The 13,014-nt window shown below is 39.0% G+C and overlaps 1 pseudogene; it reads right to left on the bottom strand.

Annotated features, from left to right (window-relative positions):
- Positions 1-602: 602 nt before the first annotated feature.
- On the bottom strand, positions 603-2,100 carry LOC115506780 (annotated as a pseudogene).
- Positions 2,101-13,014: the final 10,914 nt, after the last annotated feature.

Genomic DNA, 13,014 nt, shown 5'->3' with positions numbered 1-13,014 from the left:
TATATGTTTTTTAGCCTCTCATTTATTAATGTGGTGCGTGATGTTGATTTTTTTTAAATAGGCTCTAGCCTTGCAACTTAGGAACAAATCCCACTTGATTGTGGTGAATGATTCTTTTAAAGCACTTTTGGATTCAGTTTGTTAGTATTTTGTTGACAATTTTTGTGTCAATATTCATCAGAAATAATGGCATATATTTCTCCTTTTTAATGAGGTCATTGTCTGATTTTGGAATCAAGGTAATGCTGGCCTTGTAGAATGACTTTGGAAGTTTTCTTTCCATTTCTATTTTTTGAAATATTTTGAGGAAAATAGGTATTAACTCTTCTTTCTTTCTTTCTTTCTTTCTTTCTTTCTATTTCATTCTTTCATCTTTCATTCTTTCATCATTTATGAGCAATCTTGATACTTCTCATTACATGTTGCATTTTCTTGGGAAAGGAAAGGATAGTAAAGAAAGTGAATAAACTGGCTCCCACTGTAAGGGCATGGAAAGTGGTAATGATATGCAGATGTGATTAACAAGAAGTGGCAAGCAAGAAGACATCCCATGCCTGAGGTAGAATTATGTGCAAAAACCATTTTGGTCTATGTTCATCTCCTCAATGGGAGGTATCCATGAAGTGAGCATGATTGCCAACATGGCCAGAAGAACCATTGGTCCCCTCATGGGTCAGATGATGAGAAGGGATGCACTCTTCCCTTCTGAGTAATTCAGACTGAAGTAGGGCTGGACAGGGTCACAGAACATAGTGTGAGAGTAGTGAAATATGTGACACCTGTTTGTCATGTTATAGAAGGAACCTTCACCAGCATCATAATCCATAGAAATCTCTACCCCTGGAAAGGGGTCTTCTGGTGGTTGGAAGTCATTGGGAAGGTAAGAGCCCAGTATTCTTTCCCATACCACAAGGACACTGCCCATAATCTCTTTTGGATGGCCAAAGTTACTCCACATTTTCTGCACATTGAATTATGGTCCACTTTGATTTATCTCCCAACTCTACCTCCCAATTATATGTGCCAGCAATGAAACATGGAGAACCCAAGACACATGGAAACAGATGTCACTGCTCAGGGTTGTTGGGCAGGTCCTGCTGGAGGTAATGGTACTGCACTTCCTGCAGGAGAGGATCAAGCTGGGAAAGGCTGTGTCTGGGTCCAGAGTCACTTCCACTGAGTATAATTGAGCTTCTTTCAATTCTTAGATTTTCTCTATATCTGACTGCATTTTTTTTCTGTGAACTGCTTCAGATTTTTGGTCAAGAACAGACATTTTTGGGCACAAATGTAAATTTTATCTTGCAGATCTGAAGGTGTGATCCAACGTTAAGAGATCCTTATTCTTTCAGCTCTGCTCAATGTATTCCTGATATCCTGCAGGAACTCCCTGTTGCGGTGCTGCTGCTTTCCTTCCAGCTGGACAATCGGGCTACTCATGTGGGAGATGTTGCAAGGCAACTGGGTGATGGTGCCATTGATGCTGTTGTAGATAGACAAATGTAGTTCCTCAAGACAGGCCAAGAGGCAATACTCACGCCCCCCCAAAGAATGATAGAGCTTCTCAAACTCCCAGATGATCTCCTTCTCCATACGGGTCAGACTCAAGAGTTCAGCTCATGCTTTCTCCCCCTGTGTCTAACACCTCTTTAAGTCTCTCAGTCTTATCAGGTGGTCCAGCTTATTTGCTCCTTGAAGTCCTCCACTGCCTCCTCAAGTGGCCGCACATTGTGGCCACTGTGCTGGTGGTACCAGTCTCACACCATCTGATGAACATCTGGTCCGCCTTGTAGTACAGCTTCAGGGGTTTGTGGTGCTTCTTGCACATGCCCATATTGCCCTCAGGCCCTAACAGCAGCTGGCAGAGCAGTTACTACACCAGCTGGGTGATACTGGCCTGGTGCTGGTTGAGCCCATGTGCCATTGCAGGAAGATCTCCAGGCACTGAGGACACCACATTTTGGTCTCCACCTTACCCTAAGAGTAGGTGAGGCATGTGCAACAGATGTTGTGGCCCCTGTCGGGAATCGTGATCTGGTTACAGGAACATGGAGCAGGTGGTCTCCTGCTGTAAGCAGTAGACCTGTTCCTGGAGGCCATGGGTGGGCCTGTGGGGTGCAGGACATGGGCTCTGGTGCCCACCTGTGTGTGGAACCAAACTCTATGACACTCCTCCAGCTTGGGGCAACCATCCAGCAGAGGGTTGTGCTTCCTGGCCCAGAACAAAGACACTCACCCTGGCTCATCTTTGGCTAGCCATCCCTGGGCCCAGGCAACCCATCAAGTGGGCACAAGGTTCTGCCTTCATTGGGAGCCCCATGGCTGTTCAAGGAGGATGATGAGACTGGGAACAGCCTACACTCAAGACATATTTACTCTTCTTTAAATGTTTGTTAGAATTATTCTGTGACCATTTGGCCCTGGATTTTTGGTTGTTGGTTGATCTCTGTTTACTGATTCAATTTCTATGCTGGTTTTCAGTCTGTTCAAGTTTTCTTTTGTTTCAGTTTTGATGGTTTATGTTTATGGGAATTTATCCATTTCTTTAAGAGTTCCCAACTTATTGGCATATAATTTTCCATAATGTTCTCATAATTGTTTGTATTTCTGTGGTGTGGGTTGTGTTTTCTTCTCTTATTTGTGATTTTATGTATTTAGGTCCTTTTTTTTTTATAAGTTTGGTTAGGAGGTTACCAATGTTATTAATTTTTTTCAAATAACCAGCTCCTGGTTTCATTGACTTGTTCTACCGGCTTTTGTTTGTTTGTTTGTTTGTTTCTATAACATAAATTTCTGCTCTGATCTTTATTGTTGATCTTCTGATGGCTTTAGGCTTCATTTGTTTTCTTTTTCTATCTCTTTTAGGTGTCAGGTTAGGTTGTGTATTTAAGATTTTTCTTGCTTCTTGAGCCATGCCTTTGTTACTATAAACTTCCCTCTTATGAATACCTTTGCTGAATCCCAAGGTTTTGGTCCATTGTGTTTACATTTTCATTTGTTTCCATGCATTTTTTAATTTCTTCTGCAAAATCCTGATTGACCCATTCATTCCTTAGTAGGGTGCTTTTAGGCTTCATGTATTTGTGGTCTTTCTGAATTTTTTCTTCTGGTTTATTTTAAGTTTCATGGCATTGTACTTGGAAAATATGCATGGTATGATTTCAATCTTTTTGTACTTGTTGAAACCTGATTTATGACCTACTATGTGATCCATTATGGAGAATGTCCCAAGTGCACTTGAAAAGAATGTTTATTTATCTGCTTTAGGATTAAATATTCTGAATATATCTGTTAAGCCCATCTGGTCCAGTGTGTCATTCAAAGCAAGTATTTCCTTGTCAATTTTCTGCTTAGATGACCTATCCATTGATGTAAATGGGGTGTTAAATTCCTCTACTACTATTGTATTATTATCAGTGAGTTCCTTTATGTTTGTTATTTATTGTTTTATGTGTGTATATATATATTTATTATTATATAGTATTATATATTATATTATAATATTACATATTAAATATATATAAATAAAAATTCCATACATATATGTGTGTGTGTGTGTGTGTGTGTGTTCCAAGTTGAAGGCATAGATACAATTGTTAGATCTTCTTGTGGAATACACCCCTTTTAGTATGATATAGGGCCCTTCTTCACTTCTTGTTACAGTCTTTAGTTAAATACCTAGTTTTTATGATATAAGTATTGATACTTGGGCTTTTTTTTTTACATCCATTAGCATGTTAAGTATTTGTCCATCCCCTCACTTTTAATCTACAGATGTCTTTAGGTATAAAATGAGTTTCTTGTAGTTGGCATATATATAGGTCTTTTTTAAAAATCTATCTATAAACCCTATGTCTTTTGATTAGAATATTTATTCCATTTATATTCAGAGTAATTATTGATAAATATAAATTTAGTCCAAATTTATTAAATTTTTGGTCATTGAATCTGGAGATTTTCTCTGTTCCTTTCTAGTCTTTGTTGCTTTTGGTCTTTCTGTCCCACTCAAAGAGTCCTCTTTAATATTTCTTGCAGGGCTGATTTAGTGGTCAGGAACTCCTTTAGTTTTGCTTGTCTGGAAACTCTTTATCTAGCCTTGCAGGATAGATCATTCTGGGTTGCATTTTTTTTCCATTCAGCACGTTGAATATATCCTGCCACTCCTTTCTTGCCTGACAAGTGTCTGTGCAGAGATCTCCTGCTAACCTTATTTGTCTTCCTTTATAAATCAGGGAATTCTTTAGTCCTGCTGCTTTCAGGATTTTTTCTTTATCTCAATATTTTGCAAATTTAACTACAATATATTTTGGTATTATCCTGCTTTTGTTGATTTTGATCCAACTCCTCCTGGAGTTGGATGCCTGTTTCCTTCCCCAGATTAGGGAAGTTTTCAGCTATAATTTTCTCAAATAAACCTTTTCCCCCATTTTACTTCTCTTCTTCTGGGACTGTTATGATACAAATGTTATGTTTCATGGAGTCACTGAGTGCCCTAAGTCTATATTCATGATCCAATATTTTACTTTCCAACTTCTTTTGAGCTTCATTATTTTCCATAACTTTATCTTCTATATCATTTATTTGTTCCTCTGCTTCTTCCATACTTGTGGTCATTATATGCAGTCAGTTTTGAATCTCAGTTATCACATTTTTCATTTGTGCCTGACTAGTTTTTAGGTCTTTTATCCCTGTGATAAGGGACTCCTTGTTTTCTTCTATGCTTTTCTCAAGCCCAGTTAGTATCTTCATTTTTGTTGTTTTGAATTCTGGATCAGATATATTACCTATATCTGTTTCAATTACATCCTTGGCAATGACCTCTTATTCTTTCTTTTGGGATGAATTCCTCTATCTTGACATATTTTTTCTAGTTCTCTGTCTTCTTCTGTGTGTCAGGATAGTGTGTTATGAAGGAAAGGGCATATGCTGTCCAGGGCCTACTGATTCTGGAAGTGTTACTGGTGTATGCTGTGTGCACTCTTCTGCTGTGTCTTGGCTGCTGTTTTCCTCAGGTCATTCTTCTGCAGAGTTTCTCCTTGTCTGTAGTGGAGAATGTTTTGACCTTGGACAGAGAGTGGCGAGTTTTAACTAGGTGTGCTTTGGTCAGCTTTTTAAAAGAGACCTGATGGTATTTCCAATAGACCTGAAGACCTTTGCAGAAATCTATGGTCAGTAGATGTGATGTGTTTGTGTAGGGGGGCGTTGTACTGGTCTTTTGGAGGTGTGAGCCATTTTGCTGGTTTTGAAGCACACTTGCCAAAAAAAAAAAAAAAGAAAAAACATCACCAGCAGAGTGCAGCAGGGTAGGTCTTTTTGTAAGCAGTTTAGGATAGCATTTTGTTAGCAGTGTTTGCACTTTGCTGCTGACTGAAGTTAGTTTATGCTGAGTGGAGGGGGAGGGGAATGGGGCCAGCCAGTTCCTTATTCCTGGTGAGGGGAGTTCGCTTCAATTGCTGTCTTGAGAGCCCTCCCAAAAGACCAAACAATCTCTCCTTGTACATCCCTGGCATCTCTCTGATAGTTGCTTTCACCCTGTCTGTGTCTAGGCCACCTGCCCACCTGCCAGTGCAGTGCACCTTGGACTCTATCCTAAGCAGGCCAGCTGACTTTTAAAACTCCAAACTTTAGTGACCTGGTATGGTGGTAACCCACACTGGTCCTCTGGGGGAGGGTCTCTCAATGCTGGGACTCACGCAGGTTTGTTCCTGAAGGGCAGTCACACCAAAGTACAAGGGTGTGGAGCAAAGTTCAGCAAAGATCCAGTATCCACAGTAGCTAACCTAAGCAGGTGTTTTGGTGCCTATGCTGCATGGTGTGGTAAGGAAACAGCACCTGCTATCTCTTGTTCCTAAAGATGTAATGCCATCTCTACCAGATGCACTCCAAGAAGGGGTAACCATATATCTCAGTGCATCCCAGGGGATCCTCAGGTCATGCCATTCGCTCAGGCTTTCTGCACTCCTTCCTCAGAGTAGCATGACTGTGTCCCCAGAGCTCCACACTAGCCACTCTGTGGACCTCTACAACTCCAGACTTTGAGCCCTGCTGGTTATAAAAACTCAGAAATCAGCCTCTCTTATTTTCCCAGTCAATGGTGTTGGGAAGTGTTTTCCTTGTGAAATACCCTGTGCTATCTCTCTCTCTCTCTGTATCTCTCTTTCTCTCCCCTCTGTGACCAGGGCTCCCTCTCTTCTACAGCACCCATGATCTATTTCTCTCCCAAACCATGTCTCTGCACCTCTTACCTTCTCACTATGTGGCATCTTCTCTCTGTCTAGTTGTGCAGTCTGTTCCGTCTGTCCTCAGACTGATTTCTTGGGTATTTAGAAAGATTTGATATCTATCTAGCAGTGTTAGAGGGATGTGGCAAGCATAGGCTCCTTTAACTACTCCATCACCTTAACTTCTCCATATAGTTCTTGCTCTTTCTTTTAGTTTTTTAATGTTTATTTATTTTTGAGAGAGAAAGACAGAAACAGAGTGTGGGGGAGGGGGTGGCAGAGAGAGGGAGGTAGACACAGAATCTGAAACAGGCTCCAGGCTCTGAACTGTCAGCACAGAGCCTGCTTCAGGGCTTGAACTCAGGAATGGCGACATCATAACCTAGGCTGAAGTTGGATGCTTAACCAACTGAGCCACCCAGGCACCCTTGCCCTTTCATTTATTACTGTAATGTGTCACATTGATTGATTTGCAAATATCGAGCTACACTTGTAACCCAGCAATAGTCCCACGTGATTGTTGAATGATTTTTTTAAATGTATTGTTAGAGACAGTTTGCTGATATGTTTTTGAGAATCTTTGCATCTTTGTTCATCAGGGATATTAGCCTTTACCTTTCTTTTTCAGTGTTGGTTTTTCTTTATCTCGTGTTAGTATTGGGGTTATGTTGGCCTCATATAACAACTTTGGAAGAGTTCCTATATATTCTATTTTTTTTCATATTTAGAAGATAAGTATCATCTCTTCCTTAAATGTTTGATAAAATTCATCTGTGAAGCCATTTGGCCCGGGCATTTGGTTTCTTGGGTGATTTTTGTTTACTGATTCATTCCTTTGCTGATTATTATCTTCTTGTCTCAATTTTGATAGCTTATATATTTCCTGGAATTTATCCATTTCTTCCAAATTGTCCACTTTGTTGGTATATAGTTTTTATAATATTCTCTGATGATTGTTTGTATGCCTGTGGTTTTCATTGTTATTTCTCCTTTCTCAGATATGTTTTTATTAGTTTTGGTTCTTTCCCTTTTCCGTTTTATTATTTTTTCAAAGATGTGGCATCTGATTTCTTTGATCTGTTATGTATATATAAACATAGATCATCCCTCACTTTTCTCTATATTATTCCCTTCCTTTCCCTTATGTTCATATGTTGATCTTCTCAAATTCCACATATGAGTGAAATCATATGATGTGTGTCTTTATCTGACTTATTTGGCTTAGCATAATACCCTCTAGTTCCATCCACATTGTTTCAAATGGCAAGATTTCATTTGTTTTAATCGCCAAATAGTATTCCATTCTATGTACGTATATATGTGTGTACACACACACACACACACACACACCACATCATCTTTATCCATTCATTAGTCGATGGACATGATATTTGGGCTCTTTTCATAATTTGGCTGTTGTTGATAGTGCTGCTATATACATTGGGGTGCATGTATGTGCCCTTTTTGAATCAGCATTATTGTATCCTTTGGCTAAATTCCCAATAGTGCAATATCTGGGTCATAGGGTAGTTCTATTTTTAATTTTTTGAGGAACTTCCATATTTTTTCAAGTGGCATAACCTGTATGCCTTCCGACAGGCATTGCAAAAGGGTTACCCTTTGTCTGGATCTTCGCCAAAACTGGTGTTTCCTGAATTGTTAATTATAGCCATTCTGACAGGTGTGAGGTGGTATCTCATTGTGGTTTTGATTTGTAGTTCCTTGATGATGAGTGATGTTGAGCATCTTTTCATGTGTCTATTAGCCATCTGGACGTCTTCTTCATAAAAGTGTCTGTTCATGTCTTCTGCCCATTTCTTTACTGTATTATTTGCTTTTGGGTGTTGAGCTTGATTAAGTTCTTTATAGATTTTGGATGCTAACTCATTATTCGATATGTCATTTGCAAATATCTTCTCCCATTCAATTGGTTGACTTTTAGAGATGTTGATTTTTTTCTTTGCTGTGCAGAAGCTTTTTATATTGATGAGATCTCAAGAGTTCATTTTTGCTTAATTTTCCCTTCCCTCTGGAGTTGTGTCAAGTAAGAAGTTGAAGGGGCCGAGTTCAAAGAGTTTGCTGCCTGTTTTCTCCTGTAGGATTTTAATGATCCTGTCTCACATTTAGGACTTTCATCCATTTTAAATTTATTATTTTGTATGGTGTAAGAAAGTGGTCCAGTTTCTTTCTTCTGCATGTTGCTGTTTAGTTTCCCCAGCACGATTTGGTAAAATACTTGTTTCTAACGGATACCCTTTCCGTTTTGTCAAAGAAGAGTTGGTGATATATGTGTGGGTGAATTTGTGGGTTGTCTATTCTGTTCCATTGATATATGTGTCTGTTTCTGTTCTATTGATATATGTACACAGAAACATTTATCTTTTTGTTACTTTACTGTCTTGATAATTAATAATAATCTTGATAATTACAGCTTTGTAATACTGCCTAAAGTCCAGAATTGTGATGCCCCTAGCTTTGGTTATCTTTTTCAACATTACTTTGGCTACTCAGGGTCTACTGTGTTTCCATTCAAATTTTAAGATTCTTTGTTCTAGCTCTATGAAGAATGCTACTGTTATTTTTTAATATGAAATTTATTGTCAAATTGGTTTCCATATAACACCCAGTGCCATCCCAAAAGGTGCCCTTCTCAATACACGTCACCCACCCTGCCCTCCCACACACCCCCCATCAACTCTCAGTTTGTTCTCAGTTTTTAAGAGTCTCTGATGCTTTAGTTCTCTCCTTCTCTAACCTCTTTTTTTCCTTCCCCTCCCCCATGGTCTTCTGTTAAGTTTCTCAGGATCCACATAAGAATGAAAACATATGGTATCTGTCTTTCTCTGTATGAATTATTTCACTTAGCATCACACTCTCCAGTTCCATCCACGTTGGTACAAAAAGCAAGATTTCATTCTCTCTCATTGCCACGTAGTACTCCATTGTGTACATAAACCACAATTTCTTTATCCATTCATCAGTTGATGGACATTTCGGCTCTTTCCATAATTTGGCTATTGTTGAGATTGCTGCTATAAACATTGGGGTACAAGTGCCACTATGCATCAGCACTCCTGTATCACTTAGGTAAATTCCTAGCAGTGCTATTGCTGGGTCATAGGGAGGTCTATTTTTAAATTTTGAGGAACCTCCACACTGTTTTCCAGAGTGGCTGCACCAGTTTGCATTCCCACCAACAGTGCAAGAGGGTTCCATTTCTCCACATCCTCTCCAGCATCTATAGTCTCCTGATTTGTTCATTTTACCCACTCTGACTGGTGTGAGGTGATATCTCAGTGTGGTTTTGATTTGTATTTCCCTGATGAGGAGCAACGTTGAGCATCTTTTCATGTGCCTGTTGGCTATCTGGATGTCTTCTTTACAGAAGTGTCTATTCATGTTTTCTGCCCATTTCTTCCTTGGTTATTTGTTTTTTGGGTGTGGAGTTTGGTGAGTTCTTTATAGATTTTAGATACGAGCCCTTCAACTGACAAGTCATTGGCAAATATCTTTTCCCATTCCATCGGTGGCCTTTTGCTTGTGTTGATTGTTTCCTTTGCAGTGCAGAAACTTTTTCTTTTGATGAAGTACCAATAGTTCATTTTTTCTTTTAATTCCTTGCCTTTGGAGATGTGTCAAGTAAGAAATTGCCATGGCTGACTTCAGAGAGGTTTTTTCCTGATTTCTCCTCTAGGCTTTTGATGTTTTCCTGTCTCACATTCAGGTCCTTTATCCATTTTGAGTTTGTTTTTGTGAATGGTGTAAGAAAGTTGTCTGGTTTCATCCTTCTGCATGTTGCTCTCCAGTTCTCCCAGCACCATTTGTTAAAGAATCTGTCATTTTTCCATTGGATATTCTTTCCTGCTTTGTTAAAGATTAGTTGGCCATACAGTTGTGGGTCTAATTCTGGGGTTTCTATTCTATTCCATTAGTCCATGTGTCTGTTTTTGTGCCAATACCATGCTGTCTTGATGTTTACAGCTTTGTAGTAGAGGCTAAAGTCTGGGATTGTGATGCCTCCTGCTTTGGTCTTCTTCTTCAAAATTACTTTGGCTATTCAGGGCCTTTTCTGGTTCCATACAAATTTTAGGATTGCTTTTTCTAGCTTCGAGAAGGATGTTGGAGCAATTTTGATTGGGATTGCTTTGAATGTGTAGATAGCTTAGGGTAGTATTGACATTTAAAAAAAATTTTTTTCAACGTTTATTTATTTTTGGGACAGAGAGAGACAGAGCATGAACGGGGGAGGGGCAGAGAGAGGAGACACAGAATCGGAAACAGGCTCCAGGCTCTGAGCCATCAGCCCAGAGCCTGACGCGGGGCCCGAACTCACAGACCGCGAGATCGTGACCTGGCTGAAGTTGTACGCTTAACCGACTGCGCCACCCAGGCGCCCCAGTATTGACATTTTAAAATATTTATTTTTCCAATCCGTGAGCATGGAATGTTTTTCCATTTCTTTATATCTTCTTCAATTTCCTTCATAAGCTTTCTATAGTATTCAGCATACAGCTCTTGCACATCTTTGGTTAGGTTTATTCCTAGGTATTTTATGCTTCTTGGTGCAATTGTGAATGGGATCAGTTTCTTTATTTGTCTTTCTGTTGCTTCATTACTGTATAAGAATGCAACTGATTTCTGTGCATTGATTTTGTATCTTTAAACTTTGCTGAATTCATGTATCAGTTATAGGAGCCTTTTGGTGGAGTCTATCGGGTTTTCCATGTATAATCTCATGTCATGTGCAAAAAGTGAAAGCTTGATTTCATCTTTGCCAATTTTGATGCCTTTGATTTCCTTTTGTTGTCTGATTGCTCATGCTAGAACTTCCAACACTATGTTAAACAACAGAGGTGAGAGTGGACATCTCTGTCGTGTTCCTGATCTCAGGGAGAAACCTCTCAGTTTTTCCCCATTGATGATATTAGCTGTGGGCTTTTCATAAATGGCTTTGATGATGGTTAAGTATGTTCCTTCTATCCCGACTTACTTGAGGGTTTTTATTAAGAAACGATGCTGAATTTTGTCACATGCTCTTTCTGCATCGATTGAGAGGATCATATGGTTCTTTTCTTTTTTTAATGTGATGTATCACATTGATTGATTTGTGAATGTTGAACCAGCCCTGTAGCCCAGGAATGAATCCCACTTGATCATGGTGAATAATCCTTTTTATATGCTGTTGAATTCGATTTGCTAGTATCTTATTGAGAATTTTTGCATCCTTATTCATCAGGGATATTGGCCTGTAGTTCTCTCTCTTTTTTTTTAATGGGTCTTTGTCTGGTTTAGGAAACAAAGTAATGCTGACTTCATAGATTGGGTCTGAAAGTTTTCCTTCCCTTTCTATTTTTTGGAATAGCTTTAGAAGGGTAAGTATTATCTCTGCTTTAAATGTCTGCTAGAATTCCCCTGGGAAGGCATCTGGTCCTGGATTCTTATTTGTTGAGAGATTTTTGATAACTGATTCAATTTCATCGCTGGTTATGGGTCTGTTCAAGTTTTCTATTTCTTCCTGTTTGAGTTTTGGGAGTGTGTGGGTGCTTAGGAATTTGTCCATTTCTTCCAGGTTGTCCAATTTGTTGGCATATAATTTTTCATAGTATTCCCTGATACTTGCTTGTATCTCTGAGGGATTGTTTGTAATAATTCCATTTTCATTCATGATTTCATCTATTTGGGTCATCTCCCTTTTCTTTTTGAGAAGCCTGGCTAGAGGTTTGTCAATTTTGTTTATTTTTTCAAAAAAACAACTCTTGGTTTCATTGATCTGCTCTACAGTTTTTTAGATTCTCTATTGTTTATTTCTGCTCTGATCTTTATTATTTCTCTTCTTCTGCTGGGTTGGGGTGTCTTTGCTGTTCTGCTTCTATTTCCTTTAGGTGTGCTGTTAGATTTTGTATTTGGGATTTTTCTTGTTTCTTGAGATAGGCCTGGATTGCAATGTATTTTCCTCTCAGGACTGCCTTTGCTGCATCCCACAGCATTTGGATTGTTGTCTTTTCATTTTCATTTGTTTACATATATTTTAAAATTTCTTCTCTAATGGCCTGGTTGACCCATTCATTCTTTATTAGGGTGTTCTTTAACCTCCATGCTTTTGAAAGTTTTCCAGACTTTTTCCTGTGGTTGATTCCAAGCTTCATAACATTGTGGTCTGAAAATGTTCAAGGTAAGATCTCAATTCTTGTATACTTGTGAAGGGCTGTTTTGTAACCCAGTATGTGACCTATCTTGGAGAATGTTCCATGTGCACTCGAGAAGAAAGTATATTCTGTTGCTTTGGGATGCAGAGTTCTAAATAGATCTGTCAAGTCCATCTGGTCCAATGTATCATTCAGGGTCCTTGTTTCTTTATTGATCCTGTGTCTAGATGATCTATGAATTGTTGTAAGTGGAGTATTAAAGTCCCCTGCAAATACTACATTCTTATCAATGAGGTTGCTCATGTTCGTGATGAATTGTTTTATATATTTGGGAGTTCCCGTATTTGGTGCATAGACATTTATAATTGTTAGCTCTTCCTGGTGGATAGACCCTGTAATTATTATATAATGCCGGCTTTATCTCTTGTTACAGCCTTTAATTTAAAGTCTAGTTTGTCTGATATAAGTATGGCTACTCCAGCTTTCTTTTGACTTCCAGTGGCATGGGAGATAGTTCTCCATCCCCTCACTCTCAATCTGAAGGTGTCCTCAGGTCTAAAATGAGTCTCTTGTAGACAGCAAATAGATGGATCTTGTTTTTTATCCTTTCTGATATCCTATGTCTTTTGGCTGGAGCATTTAGTCCA

Source organism: Lynx canadensis, chromosome X (assembly GCF_007474595.2).
Source record: "Lynx canadensis isolate LIC74 chromosome X, mLynCan4.pri.v2, whole genome shotgun sequence".
NCBI classification, from domain to species: Eukaryota; Metazoa; Chordata; class Mammalia; order Carnivora; family Felidae; genus Lynx; species Lynx canadensis.
The sequence above is the reverse complement of the archived record's forward strand: the minus strand, read 5'-3'. Positions and strand labels throughout refer to the sequence as shown.